Source organism: Tachyglossus aculeatus, chromosome 25 (assembly GCF_015852505.1).
Source record: "Tachyglossus aculeatus isolate mTacAcu1 chromosome 25, mTacAcu1.pri, whole genome shotgun sequence".
Classification (NCBI taxonomy): domain Eukaryota; kingdom Metazoa; phylum Chordata; class Mammalia; order Monotremata; family Tachyglossidae; genus Tachyglossus; species Tachyglossus aculeatus.
This window is the reverse complement of record NC_052090.1, coordinates 11,410,081-11,424,409: the sequence shown is the minus strand read 5'-3', so window position 1 is coordinate 11,424,409 and position 14,329 is coordinate 11,410,081. Positions and strand designations below refer to the sequence as shown.

Sequence of the window (14,329 nt, the reverse complement as noted above, 5' to 3'; positions counted from 1 at the left end):
AACTGTGTAGGATGGGAGCAGCGGTTCAGCCTGGTGGCCCTGGGACCTTTGGGGTTTGTTTGCAGGGGGCCTCAGCCCCCCGGTTTTGGTTTACAAGGCAAGCCCGCCGTGCCGTGAGCGTTGTGCTGCTCGCTTTGGATTTTTCCTCCTTACTTCACTTTTCTGTGCCTAAGTTCCCTCATCTGTAAAATGGGGATTAAGACTGTGAGCCCCACGAGGGACAACCTGATCACCTTGTAACCTCCCCAGCGCTTAGAACAGTGCTTTGCACGTAGTGAGCGCTTTATAAATGCCATTATTATTATTATTATTATTATTATTATTATTTGAATTCTGTCTTCAAAAAGCAATCAAACAGTGGTATTCAAGGATTTACTGTGTGCAGAGCACTGTACTACAGTACCACAGAGTTGGTAGGCACATTCCCTGCTCATAAGGAGCTTAACAGTCTAGAGGGGGTGACAGTTAACTTAGGAAAGGATATGATAGAAGCAAACACTGGCAGCAGGCTGAACCCACATCTTTTACCAGCCTGTGGAGGCCTGCCTCCTGTGATGAGGCTGCCCTCTCTTCCCCCTCTCCCCCGTGCCATCTGGACTCCCTTGTGGGCTCCACTCCAGCCTAAGAGGGTCTCAGACACTGGAACGGTCGTCTTACCTTCTACAACCCTGAGAAGGCCATGACTGAGGCTGCAACTATGACTTTTGTGACTTCTAGACTGTAACTCTTCTCCTCTAGGCACAGTGCCCCTTACATCTGCAGTTTTTTTTATTGTCATCCTTATCTCTTATTTTTTTTCCATCTTTCTTTATATCTCTAGCACATAAGGATACTATTATTTTTTATTGCTTCGCACACAGTAGATGCTAAGTAAATACTATTCATACTTCAAACACTCTACCCATCTCTGCCCTTCCAACATTTCAGAGAATAACTGGAGATCATGATGTGGTTTAACAAAGAACCTTGTCGTTACTGTCATTTAACTACTTAACAGAGCATCTTTTTATTTAAAGTGATTTGAAAGGGGAAATTTTCTCTCTTTTAAATCATCTTCCTCCTAAAGGGAAGTCCAACCTCCTATTTAATAAAATGATGGCAAGGATTTGTCATTAAACTTTTTTCCTCCCCTCAACAGAGACTCTTCCTCCCAGTACGAGGGAAGTAACATTCTTCCCCATATGACTGTATCACTTCTCCATTCATGTGAGGAAACTGAACTTAATATTCCCGTTTGAATAACCCTGCCTTACTACTGGGCTTTAACCAATTGGACAAATGATGGAGTAAAACCAAAAGAACCCATCATGGTTTCCATCATCTTTGAAATTGAGGGTGATGATATATCTCTACTTCAGAAATATGTCATATGTAACTTAGCCTGTAGTAGTGATGGTAGAATAATCTATATTAGATGCTTCACAATTTGTAACCAATTTGCCTTCTCACCACTGGTTTAGAAGATTTGCGAGAATGAAATAAATTCTACAGTTGGGCAATTCATTGAAGAGTCTCTCTGGTAATAGCCATGTGTGTGTTGTAAGTCTTCCCTCTTGTTAGGCCCTAAAGTACTATTAGAGGTTTTCCTATCCATTTTTCGAATGTAGGTTTTGACAAGAGCTTTATTCTGTGGTGTTGCAGATGTGAGAAGGGAGAGAGGCAGGCCAAGGGGGTGTGTTACATCCAGTCACAAAGGAACTTAATGCAAATAAAAAATAAAAGATGAGGGTGATGATGCCTATTTCAGGCAATATCCTTGGTTTTCTTCATTTCTTGGTCATTGTTACTTTAGACTCAACATGAGAAATTTGCTGAATTACCTACTAATCATTGTTAGTTTGATTCCAGGCTTTCCTTTATATAACCTCCTGTTTTCTTTTTTTTTTTTTTGAACCTCCTTTAAAGAGGTTGACAGTCGCCATCTGCATTATGGAAATGTTTAATAGGAAAGCACTCTGATTTTCAGGTAGCAGGATGAATTATGTTCTCTGGGCTATTTGTACTTTTGTACTTTATGAGCACAGCTAGTGTAAATGGCAGTTGACTGTCTTGCAAACCATCAGTGTCTGTATGTTCAGAGAGTGTTTGATTTGTATGTAGGGAGTTGTGAGGCTGAGCCTCTCCCATTGTCCTCTTGGCTGAGATGCTTAAGAACAGGTGGAGGAAGGAGTCATAGCAGAGAAAAATCTCCTGGAAAGACATTGGAATAAAACAGTGTAGGTCCTCATTATGGGCAGGGAACGTGTCTACCAACTCTGTTGTACTTTCCCAAGCACTTAGGACACTGCACTGAGTGCAATAAGCACTCAATAAGTACGATTAGTGATGATGATGATCCAAACTCTTTTTCCCTCCCATTTGACAGACTTTGCCTAGCTTCGTTCTGTGGAACCTACACACTCTGGGTTGATGAGCCCAGGGTTGGCCCCTGGACAGTTCTCCCTGCTTCACCCTGGTCTCTTGGAGTCCTAGTGCTGGAACAGAAATACTACCCTCCGAATAACTTCCTGCTTTTAGTCAGGTGGTCAGATTGTCACCTTCCTTGGGCAGAACAATAATAATAATAATAATAATAGCATTTGTTAAGTGCTTACTATGTGCAAAGCACTGTTCTAAGCGCTGGGGAGGATACAAGGTGATCAGGTTGTCCCACGTGGGGCTCACCGTCTTAATCCCCATTTTACAGATGAGGTAACTGAGGCACAGAGAAGTTAAGTGACTTGCCTAAGGGCACACGGCTGACAATTAGTGAAGACGGGATTTGAACCCATGACCTCTGACTCCCAAGCCTGTGTTCTTTCCATTGAGCCACGCTGGTTGAGAATGAGGACTGCCCCTCTCATAATCAATCAATCAGTGGTGTTTATCAACCTTTTATTGTGTGCAGAGCACTGTACTAAGCACTTACAGAGATACAATATAGTACATATTCTAGACTGTGAGCTGACTGTTGGGTAGGGACTGTCTCTATATGTTGCCAACTTGTACTTCCCAAGCGCTTAGTACAGTGCTCTGCACACAGTAAGCACTCAAATACGATTGATTACATAGATACATATCTGTAATTTATTTATTTGTATCAATGTCTAGACTCTAGACTGAAAACTCACCGTGGGCAGGGAATGTGGCTGTTATATTGTTGTACTCTCCCGAACGCTTAGTACAGTGCTCTGCACACAGTAAGCGCTCAGTAAATATGATTGCCTGACTGACTCCAAGTGCATAGTCGGCGCAGTAGGGGTGGTGAGTAGGGGTAAAGAGGATGTAGTGAGTTGTGTAAAGAGCTGTGAGTTTTAGGAGTGATTTGAAAGTGGGGAAAGTGGTGATCTGTCTCTAATTCTTGATCATGGCCCTCCATGTCACCCTTCAGCCCAAAAAGATGGTGTGTTCTCCCCACAGGCACAAATTAAGCACTTTTCTGACAATCTCCACTTTCGTCACAACATGCAGCTTGGGAATTCCACTTCAAGACCTTCCCCTCCATGACAGGAATTCCATTTCTGGGCCATACTCCTCTATGTAGAAATATTCTGGGATTTTCATTTCTTTTGCAGAACGTTTATTAAATATCAAGGCATTGTAATAGCAGCTTTAGCCGCCCGATTCCCTCTACTAAGCCAGTCAGTGGTACACATAGGATGGCTGTAATTCATCTGTTTATATCACTCTTGATGCTTATAAATAACACCCTGAAATCCAAAAAAGAATACCCATGCCATCTCTGGAAAACTATTTGTTTCTTGTTATAGCTGAACAACATATAGTATTTTTATGTGGTTGTATTCCATAACACGAATCCAGAACTCAGGGATTATTTAGGAATCATGGGAGTAAGGCAGATGGAAGAGAGGCTTGTACTTAAAAGGGCATTAGAAACTGCACTGGTTAAAATAAATGTAGACTGGTGGTTGAGCTTTTTTAATAACATGATGAAAAGCTAATCAGAGATGAATGAATGATCTCCAAAATCCAAGTTTAATTATTACTAGCCATCCTGTTTTTTGCATTAGACTTGCAAAGTTATTTTTATGACTTGCATCTAGTTTTAAAGTGCTGTTTTTTGTTCAGAAGCTTTTATTTTTCTGGGTTGGTTAATCTCTTTTGAAGCTATTTACTTGTCTTTCCACTTGCTGATGTCAAAATGTGAATGACTCTGGCAGTGACAGTTTAATACTGACATATTTTTCATCCACATGCCTGTCTTCATGAGGATGTGAAAAATATATATGAGTATTTGTGTGAAAATGAATTAAGCAGTATTAAGTTTAAATCCCATATGACACATTTTATAGCCCAACATATTAAACCTCAGCCTTAGAAAAACTGAGTGCCTTATAGATATTGAGGAGAAAATTAAGAGGAGGAAATGTTTTTGACTAATATACATTTATGAGAAGAATAAGGCCATGTTTAGGAGGGTTGTTGGGTTTTTACAAATTTGTGGTGCACAACCTGAGGTGTGATGATTTTCCTTGGAATTTTTTTCTTTAAAAATGAGCTTACATGGTGCTATTGTGGATTGTAGATGTTGCTCTTTGTGGATAGGGAATGTGTCTGCTAATTATGTTGTGTTGTACTCTCCCAAGTGTTTAGTACGGTGCTCTGCACATAGTAACGCGCAGCAAATATGTTTCATTGATTGATTCCTTCCTCCCCTGCCCAACATCTATGTAGTCTGTATTACATCTTTTTTTCTTCAAATTAGTTTGTCTCCTTCTGGTACCATCCTAGGTTTTAATGTACCATCTTTTGTCCTCATCTTTTAGACATGAAATTTCCTTTCTCCCCTATTTGCACTTTCACCTTTGCTCGTCCTTTCTGTCACTGACTTGTCTATTGCTTTTCTTTGGTTGTTTCACAAGCTTGGTCTTTGACATAAAGCGTTTGGGATAGGAACAAGGACCTCAGTTGGCCATATTGTGAACTTCCTCTCCCTTAACCAAGAAGCTTCTCTCCCTCAGGAGAAGCAACGTGGCTTAGTGGAAAGAGCTTGGGCTTGGGAGTCAGAGGTCTTGGGTTCTAATGCTGGCTTCACCACTTATCAGCTGTGTGACTTTGGGCAAGCCACTTCACTTCTCTGTGCCTGTTACCTCATCTATAAAATGGGGTTTAAGACTGTGAGCCTCACGGGGGACAACCTAATTACCTTGTATCTACCCCAGCGCTTAGAACAGTGCTTGGCACATAGTAAGCGTATAAGAAATACCATCAAAAAAGCCACATAGCAAGAATCTAAACTGTGTCCTTCTTCCTCGATGAGAAAACTCGGGTAGACATTATAAGATTGTGTGCTAGCTCCTACTGTTAGGAGCTCTAGGGTCTCAGGAAAAGATGTGTGAAACCCATTGTGAAAGCCAGTTCTACATCACTTCAGTTGGTTAACACTCACACTCTTCTGACAGTGGGAATTCAGGCACTCAAATCTCTAACATGATTTCAGAGAACTAGGAACAAAGACTCATACGCACTCAGGCACTTATATAAAATGTGTAAAGGAAAACATCTTGTGTCGTCTTGCTGATGGTCCTGGTGCGTCTTTTTATGCTATAACTTTAGTGTAATGAAGTTCGTGTTCTCAGCCACTTTGTAGCTTGCCAGCACTTTGAGCGTGTGGTTTATGTAAAAACATAACAAATATGTAAGCAAAACCTTCGGGAGTTGGACCAATGGTCCATCCAGCTAAATTTAAGCTTAGGTCCCCCTATTTTTCTACCCTTCAGTTTCTTGGTTACGAGAAAGTATTTTCTAGGCAATGAACAGCTGTCTTCCTTCTATCCAGACCAAAAACTTTGGAATTATGTTGGCTGTGCTTTCATCTAAAATGTTAATAAATAGCATAATCCAACTACTAATTGCTATTGTGAATATAAATCACTTTGTTCATGAATCACTTTAATTTGGTACTCTTCCAAGTCCTCAGTACAGTACAGTGCCGTGCACATAGTATGCATTCAATAAATACTATTGATTGAAAATCCTGAGGTGCCAATTTTCCAGTTTAATTTAGCAGTCAATAAATACTATTGATTGAGTATCCTGAGGTGCCAATTTACCAGTTTATTTTATTGAGTGCTTACTATGTGCACAGCACTGGACTGTACTCAGTGCTTAGGAGAGTCCAGCTTACTTTCAGGGGTCAAAGGGCACACAAAGCAAAATAGTCTTCAGTGAATAAACTGAGATGTGTAGCTACTCTATGCTGCTTTTCATTTTAGCACTTTGGCTCCTGTTTAGTGACCTTTGCTTAAAAAGGGAGAGAATGTGATAAGGCTTAGCTTGTTGTCTATACAGGGAACGGTGGTTGGTGATTGTTTCCTTTTCTTTCCCTCACAGAGAAATTGTGAAGGGCAAAATAGAAATCCTCTGCCTTATTGTAATACGTTTTATAATGGCTGTAATTTCTTGAAACCAAAATATATGATTAGCTGCTTCTGTGGCTATAAAAGAGCATGCAAATATGACTTAAAGTACATGGAGTTAGTGAGTGGGTCGAAAGATACAAGTTGACGTTGTTCATAATCTGATGTCATTTATTAACTTAAATTTAATTACCTGCCATAAGATCTAGCAGTTGATTTATAAACACATGTATCTGGAGAGTAAGAATTCTGAGCCAATGGTATAGTTAATTCATTTTAGGTTGATAGTGAACTTTTTGTGGACTGGGGTTTTGTTTACCAAATCTGTTGTTTTCTCTCAAGTGCTTACTATTGTGCTCTCCACACAGGCACTCAATAAATACGACTGACTGATTGATTAAGTTTAGGCTATGTTCACAACCTGTTTCTAGAAGAAGTAATGCAAGTGGCCTGTATGAGCTAGAGACAGTGTGAACATATATGATTTTCTGCCTCTGCCTCTCCTCTCCTTCTTACCCAGAGTCATTGTGGTTGAGCCCAGGTGTGAATCCAGCACTGCATTTGGAAACAGGAGCTTTGTACAGTTAATTTATCAAATGATAAGACTTTTTCCTGGTTAAGTTTATTTTGAAAGAGGTAAGATAATGAAGTTACAAGCATGAAAAATCACTTTCAATCATTCCCTGTCACTTCCAAAGCCTTGGCATTCCCCAGCTATTTTCTTGACTGGGGAGCTTCGTAAACTCCTCAATAACAAAAAGTTTTGTAAAAAAGAACTAGTATTTCGGCTAATGTATTTTCCTCCAATTATTTTATAAATAATTTAATCATCCTGAAAATGAGGTAATTTGAACAAGTATTTAACAGTTTATTTTGGGATGGTAGTCGTAGTAATTTCTTAAGCGCTTACTCTGCGCAGAGCACTATCCTAAGCATTGGGAAAGGATGCACATTTGGGAATTAGATGTGGTCTTTGTTCCTTGGGTATGTATAAAGAACAAATATTAGGTAAAATGGAATTGCCCAATTGGGTTTTGAGATCACTGGTAGGTAATTTATATTGATGTATGTCTCTCCCCCTCTCCCCACCCCTCAGACTGTAAGCTCGTTGTCGGAAGGGAATGTGTCTGTTGTATTGTACTCACCAAGCACTAAGGACGGGAAATATGATTGACTGAATGTTGCTAATACTTAGAAGTGTTATGAGACCAGGATCAGGTGTAATTGGATTTTCACAATTGTCTGGAATTTGACACCTTAAGCAACAAACTCCCCAAACCTTGCTTTTGATTTCACAACTTTTATAATGTTTTTTTCTACCGGGTTCAATTTTGAACACCAAAAAGGTAAAGTCAGTTTCCTGTGAGCAAGCTTGGTTCCATTGGAACCAGGCATTCTCAGGGGAGTAGAGTATATCAAAGCTTTGCCTGTTGGAAATGGGAACTGTTTGGCCAAGAGATTTTTTTAGCCAAGAAATTTTTCAGTGTTAAGAAATTCTGGCTGGTAGATTTTTGACAGCAAAACCATATGTTGTTTACACAGTTTGGCCTTTTTCCAGCTGCATAGAATGTAGAAATGGAAAAAAGTAGATGTAAAAACCCCATACTAATTAGATAATAATGAATTCAGGTGGGATAACTATTTCATCAATTTTACTAATACATCTTCAGAGGAAACTCAGGGAAAAGCATAAACGTGACCAATAAGATTTGTGTATATGGGATGGGCCTATGTATCATATATGTATCTGTATATATTCATATACATATATGCACACACATTCACACACCCTTTTGCTCAAATAAAGCAGATTTGATTGATTTGGGTAAATGCAAAGATTCCGTACCAAGGCATAAAGAGGTCAGTGAGCTGTGAGGTCAAGGCATAAAGAGCTGTTAGGTGGCCCAGGAAAAATGCATTGCTTATTATTTGTGAATTAGTAATTTTAAATAAAGAGAAGCAGAGTGGCCTGAGTGGAAAGTGGAAAGAGTGGAAAGAGCACAGGACTGGGAGTCAAGAGACTCGGATTCTGATCCTTGCTCCAGCACTTGTCTGCTGTGAAACCTTGGGCAAGTGACTTAACTTCCCTGTGCCTCAGTTTCCTCATCTTTAAAAGGGGAATTAAATACCAGTTCTTTCTTCCCTGTGGACTGTGAGCCTTATGTGGAACAGGGATTGTGTGTAATCTGTGTTTTTTATACCCTAGAGCTTTGCACAGTGCTTGGAAAATAAGTGGTTATCAAGTACTGTAGTAATAATAATAAATAATAATAATAATAGTGACCAACATCTGTTGAGCACCCACCGTGTTCAGAGCACTACACTGAGTGCTTGGGAGAATGCACTAGAAGCAAAAGAAATAATTCGTCTCGGGCCTTACAATCTTCTGAATAAAGCTATGTACAAATAGTGGGAGAAACTAGTTATTGAATGGATGTTTTTCAGATCAGGTAAGAGTGGCATACGAGTATGTTAATTAGAGATTTTGCTGTTAGTGTAGCCCGATCAGAGAATCAAATTTAGCCTGTAAATTCTCTCACCTCTGAGGGTCATGAAGAGCTATAAAGTTCTGCCCTTCATTTCCACTAGCGGAGGTAGATGGAGCTGATGTAGATTTCATTGCTCTGAATTCCCCTACTACTTAGCCACAGAGAAGAATCATTACAGACCCGGAAGCGGGGAGGGTGCTGTACAGTAGATACTTATGGTATAAACGATTGAAAAATGGAAAGGATAATGGAGACATTAAGGGGTAAAAAGGACAGCTTGGAATAAATTGGTGGGTGAAAACCTATTCACACTGGTTTAATAACCCACATCTCTGCTGCTGAGAGTTGAAAACCTTCTTGCCACATATCCTTCTGTTAAGGTAATAAATGAAAGAAATAACCATTTTGGATTTCTAGGAACCTTGCAGAAGGAACAATCAGAATTTTAAAAAAATTGCATACATCTAAAGAAGCAAGAAAAAGATTAGATGCGCATGAAAGCTTTGTTTCCTAAACAACTGTAGAAAATATATATGAAATTTGATGTGCCTCACGGTGATCTGGTAGCATATTCCTTGTTTTTCTGCAGGATTCCTAGATTTCACTTCTGATGATTTTTCTAGATGAAGAGAGCTTGTGGTGGTAGCGTTCTGGTGTATGAGAAATGTGGCTGCTGGGGTTTGCTTTTGTCAGCATCCCCTCCCCCTCCACAGACCTGCAAACATTGAAAAGGGGAGTGGGGAGGGGAGAGAGAGAGAGAGAGAGAGAGAGAGAGAGAGAGAGAGAGAGAGAGAGAGAGAGAGAGAGAGAGTGTGTGTGTGTGTGTGTGTGTGTGTGACAGAGGAAATAGGTTAGAAATGATGAACAGAAAAACAAAAGTTATCTTTGTCGATTGATGGTACTGCTTTCATAATAATGAAATATTAAGGAAGGCTAAATATAAGACCAGTGCTTTTAAGCAGTGAAAGGAGAGCGTCTTAAAACAGCTCCACGCAGTATTTAAACGTGCAATTTATCGTAACCAAAATTGGCATCTTCATTAAATAATTCTGCGATCTTCCAGCCATATCCTTCACCAGCAACCTCCCTGTAGCAAAATGCGTAGATAATCAACATCCAAGCCTGTCAGTAAACTTGTTGGGGAATTAAATCCTGAAGGAAGGAGCCCATAGCCCTGGAGGAAGACCGAGTGCATGTTTCACTGTCGTCTCTTTCGGCTCATCTCAGTAGTCTCACTGCTAGAATGTGCTCTGTTGTCATAGCAACACCATCTCCTGCTTCATACAGGAAAGATTAGCTCTCACTGTGCAGTGGAGAGAATTTAGGGGAAGTCAGACTAATCCCTGGGTGCACTGCGAGAGAAAGGTTGGACCTCGCCTGAGGGATGCTGTATCTGCAATGATAGAATTGGCCTGCCACAGACACTGGTATTTAAGTTGAAGAGCGGAATTCACAGTAAGTGTCAGCTCCTCCACAGTGGAATATTGAATGAGATTTTTCTAAGTCTTGTGGAAGACCATCCCATGCCAGCATTGGAATGACAGAAAGAGATTGTGATCGGAATACAAATATCTTTCCCTGGTTCAGATGTTATTTCAAGTACAGATATTGGGCAGAAAAGGCAGAGATTTACCTGATAGGAAACTCGAGGTCAAATTTCAAAGGCATCATCTTTTCGTGGTCACCTAAATCTTCAAACATGCCCACTGGGGATAAAATTCGCTAAGTAGCCATATGAGAAGACATTGCACTTTTTGATGAGACCTCATTATACGTACTATCTATTGTGCGCTTCAATTGCAATATAAGTAGAAAAGCAAACAACAAAAAAGGAAGTGTTTTATTCGAATTGGAATTCTCAACATCAGAAGTCCTGAACTGTTCATTTTAAGTGTGAAATGTCATTTGTCATCGTTCTTGTTCTTCTGTTATTTAATATTTGTATAGGGCCGTGAAAGCTTCTTTTTAAGCTAGTCAGTGATTGATGAAGAGTATTTTCATTTAACAGTTTACACTAATTTTTATTATGCCCTACTATGCCTCTATAAAACAAGTGCAGGGTGGAAATCTTTGCATTTTGTTACTGTTTGCATTGAATATATTTGAGCTTTGCCAGCGTGTGTGTTATAGCATGTTTTCAGTGGAGTAGGGTAAAGATTGGAGGTTCCAGTAGAAAAACTTGAAGGTGAGCTGTGACTTCTGAAATATTTCATGTTGAAATACATTGTGGCAATGTCCTTCTTCCCAAAAGTAAGAATTTCCAGTGTCACTTTGTACTGTTGTGCGCAAAATGCAGTATTTGAATATGACAAGATTTTAGATCAAATGCACATAAGCTCTGAACATGCATATTTATCATAGGCACTTTTGTGAAAGCAAATTTTATCAGGATTTCCTTTACATATTCTCAAATACTAAATTTTCTCACAGGGTTATATGCTCTTGTTTGGAAACAAATGATGTATATGTGTATATGTATTTTATGCACATGAATATATATATATGGTATATATTATATGATGCATAAAGTATTGATGTTTACATAATGTATATTTATATGTGGATATATAAACAAATGCTTCATGATTGTATCTGGTTCAGGCAAAGTTGTTATTAGGTACTATTAAGGAAACATATATTGTATATAGTATACCTTATATGATAGATTTTACAATAGATATAAATGTACAGTATGATATATTTCCTTAATAACCAATTACAATTCAGCCTGAACCAAATATTAACACCTTAAGGTATTATTTTTAATTTCCACTTTGAGCATGTGCCATTCTGAGTTATTTAAAAGGAAACTACTTGAATTTTGCTGCCAGAATGATAATGCGTATATTGACTCGCAATTCTCCAAATATTTATTGTCGAAAACGTTACATGGATTTTGTCTTCCTCCTTTAAAATAACAAAAGCAAAGCATGAAACCATGTGCCAGGGTTTGGCCCAACCGCAGATAGGTTATTAATTTGTTAGAAGCTGAAGTACTTGGGGAATCCAAAAGTATGTTCGAAATTAGGTGATCATCCTGCAGCCAAGAAGGCATCAAAGAGTATCTTATGAAAGGAGCTGGGTTTCATTCCAATTACTGTGCTCTTCTTAAACTCTTCTTTTCAGCTACTTTATAGTGATCTTCCCTTGAAATTAAGAATGGAAGCATTCCTATTCTGTTCTCCTACAGGACAAAGGACAGTGTGGATTCACTACTCAGAAGCCTTAGGGCATAAGTAAGTGAATTCAGTGACCTGGCTCAGCATTAGGAGGACTTGAGAATGTCACAGGGAGATGTTTGAATTAGAGCCCAGTCGAGTGCTTGGAAGACCTGGGATAAGTCAAGAGAGTGAAGGAACATTAGTAGGTACAGGCATTGTCTGTGATAATGGGAAAAGAGGTAGAATGGGTAAGCCTAATGCAGCAACATATCTGTTATTTTCATTTTTATGTATGACCAAACCGTTATGAGAGAATACTAAGTAACAAAAATTGTTGGTTTATAATATATATAAATACATATATATATATATATTATACATACACACACACACACATATATATAAATCACCTTCTTCTCCTTTTCTTGAGTACTGTGGGTAGAGATACTAAGAAGCTGGGAAATGTCCAAAAGGCAGACAGGATTAAGGTAGAAGGAAAAACAAGACATTATCAGGATACTTGACCATTGGTTGATTAATAGAATTGAGCAAGGCCAAATAAAAGCTACACCTAAGCCAACGATATTCAGTAATTTTCCATACTTCTTTTTAAAAAAATGTGCGGGAATGAAAAAGAGGGTTAATTAATTTTGTAGTTTGGACTTTGAGGAAGGGGTTAAAAAGATCCCTGTTGTCTGTCTCTGCACCATGCACCCCTCCCCCGCAAGATTGCTTTTCCAAAAAGACAGTAGAAAAATTGCATCAAATTGAAGGAAACACATGAAAAGCTGTACACCACATTGATTCACTAGATATAAACAAATCACAAGGACTGGATGGCAGCCACCCAAGAGTTCTGAAGGAACTCAGTGACAAAGCAGCCTAGTTCAGGGGGAAGAGCAGGGTCCAGGGAGTCAGAAGACCTAGGTTCTAACTACCCTCTCCAAGATCACCAATGATCTCCTTCTTGCCAAATCCAAAGGTCTCTTCTCCATCCTTATTCTCCTTGACCGCCCAGCTGCCTTTGACACTGTCAACTACCCCCTTCTCCTGGAAACATTATCCAATCTTGGCTTCACTGACACTGTCCTCTCCTGGTTCTCCTCCTATCACTCTGGTTAGTCACACTCAGTCTCTTTCGTGGGCCCCTCTTCTGCCTCCCACCTAACTGTGGGAGTCCCTCAAGGCTCAGTTCTAGGTCCCTTTCTATTCTCCATCTACACCCACTCCCTTGGAGAACTCACTCACTCCCCTCGCTTCAACTACCATCTCCATGCAGGTGATTCCCAAATCTACATCTCCAGCCCTGATTTCTGTCCTCCTGTGCAACCTCGCATTTCTTCCTGCCTTCAGAACATCGCATCTTGGATATCCCACCGACACCTCAAACTGAACATGTCCAAAACAGAACTTCTTATCTTCCCACCCAAACCCTGTCCTCCCCCAACTTTTCCATCATTATTTTGTACCTTCCCTAGCAAGTAATCAAAAAACACCATTAAACAAGAAAAAAAAACTCAGTGGAAACATTGTAGGACTGTTATTACTCTATTTTATTTTGTTAGTGTGTTTGGTTTTGTTCTCTGTCTCCCCCTTTTAGACTGAGCCTACTGTTGGGTAGGGACTGTCTCTATATGTTGCCAACTTGTACTTCCCAAGCGCTTAGTACAGTGTTCTGCACACAGTAAGCGCTCAATAAATATGATTGATGATGATGATGATATTTATTTCATTTGTACGTATTTATTCTATTTATTTTATTTTGTTAATATGTTTTGTTCTCTGTCTCCCCCTTCTAGACTGTGAGCCCACTGTTGGGTAGGGACCATCTCTATATGTTGCCAACTTGTACTTCTCAAGCGCTTAGTACAGTGCTCTGCACACAGTAAGCTCTGAATAAATATGATTGAATGAGTGTTGCTAAGAAGCGGGAAATGTGTTGCAAATGGGCTTTCTTTGGAGGACTGACAGTTCACTGTTGTAAATCATTTCTAAGTACCCAGAGAGGATCTGTAATTATAAACTGGTGAATCTCACTTTGTTACAGATTTGTGAGATGTAGAAGTTTAGTATCAGTGAGCACTTAAATATAAGCTGATGAGGGATAGACAACATGATTTCTGTAAGGGAAAATCCTGCCTCACTAATCTGCTGAATTTGAAGAGATCAATAAACATGGAGATACAGTGGAACTAATAGTATGTTGACTATACTTAGATTTTCAAGTCTTTGACAAAGTTCCATATAAAATACTTTGGGAAAAAAAAGCACTTTAAGAAGTCATGGAACTGGATTCTGTCATGGTTATAGAATTAGCTAA

General features: G+C 39.4%; 1 protein-coding gene across 7 annotated transcripts in view; it reads left to right on the top strand.

Moving 5' to 3' along the window:
• Positions 1-14,329, top strand: part of NOL4 (nucleolar protein 4) — a 252,054-nt gene that overhangs the window by 118,961 nt on the left and 118,764 nt on the right. Inside the window, exon 1 of one of the 7 annotated variants that reach the window (XM_038766653.1) lies at positions 10,246-10,303. The exons of the other annotated variants lie outside the window; for them this stretch is intronic. The gene's annotated coding sequence lies outside the window, so the exon portion shown is untranslated. Of the gene's footprint in view, positions 1-10,245; positions 10,304-14,329 lie in introns of those variants that run through there. 7 annotated transcript variants of the gene reach the window in all.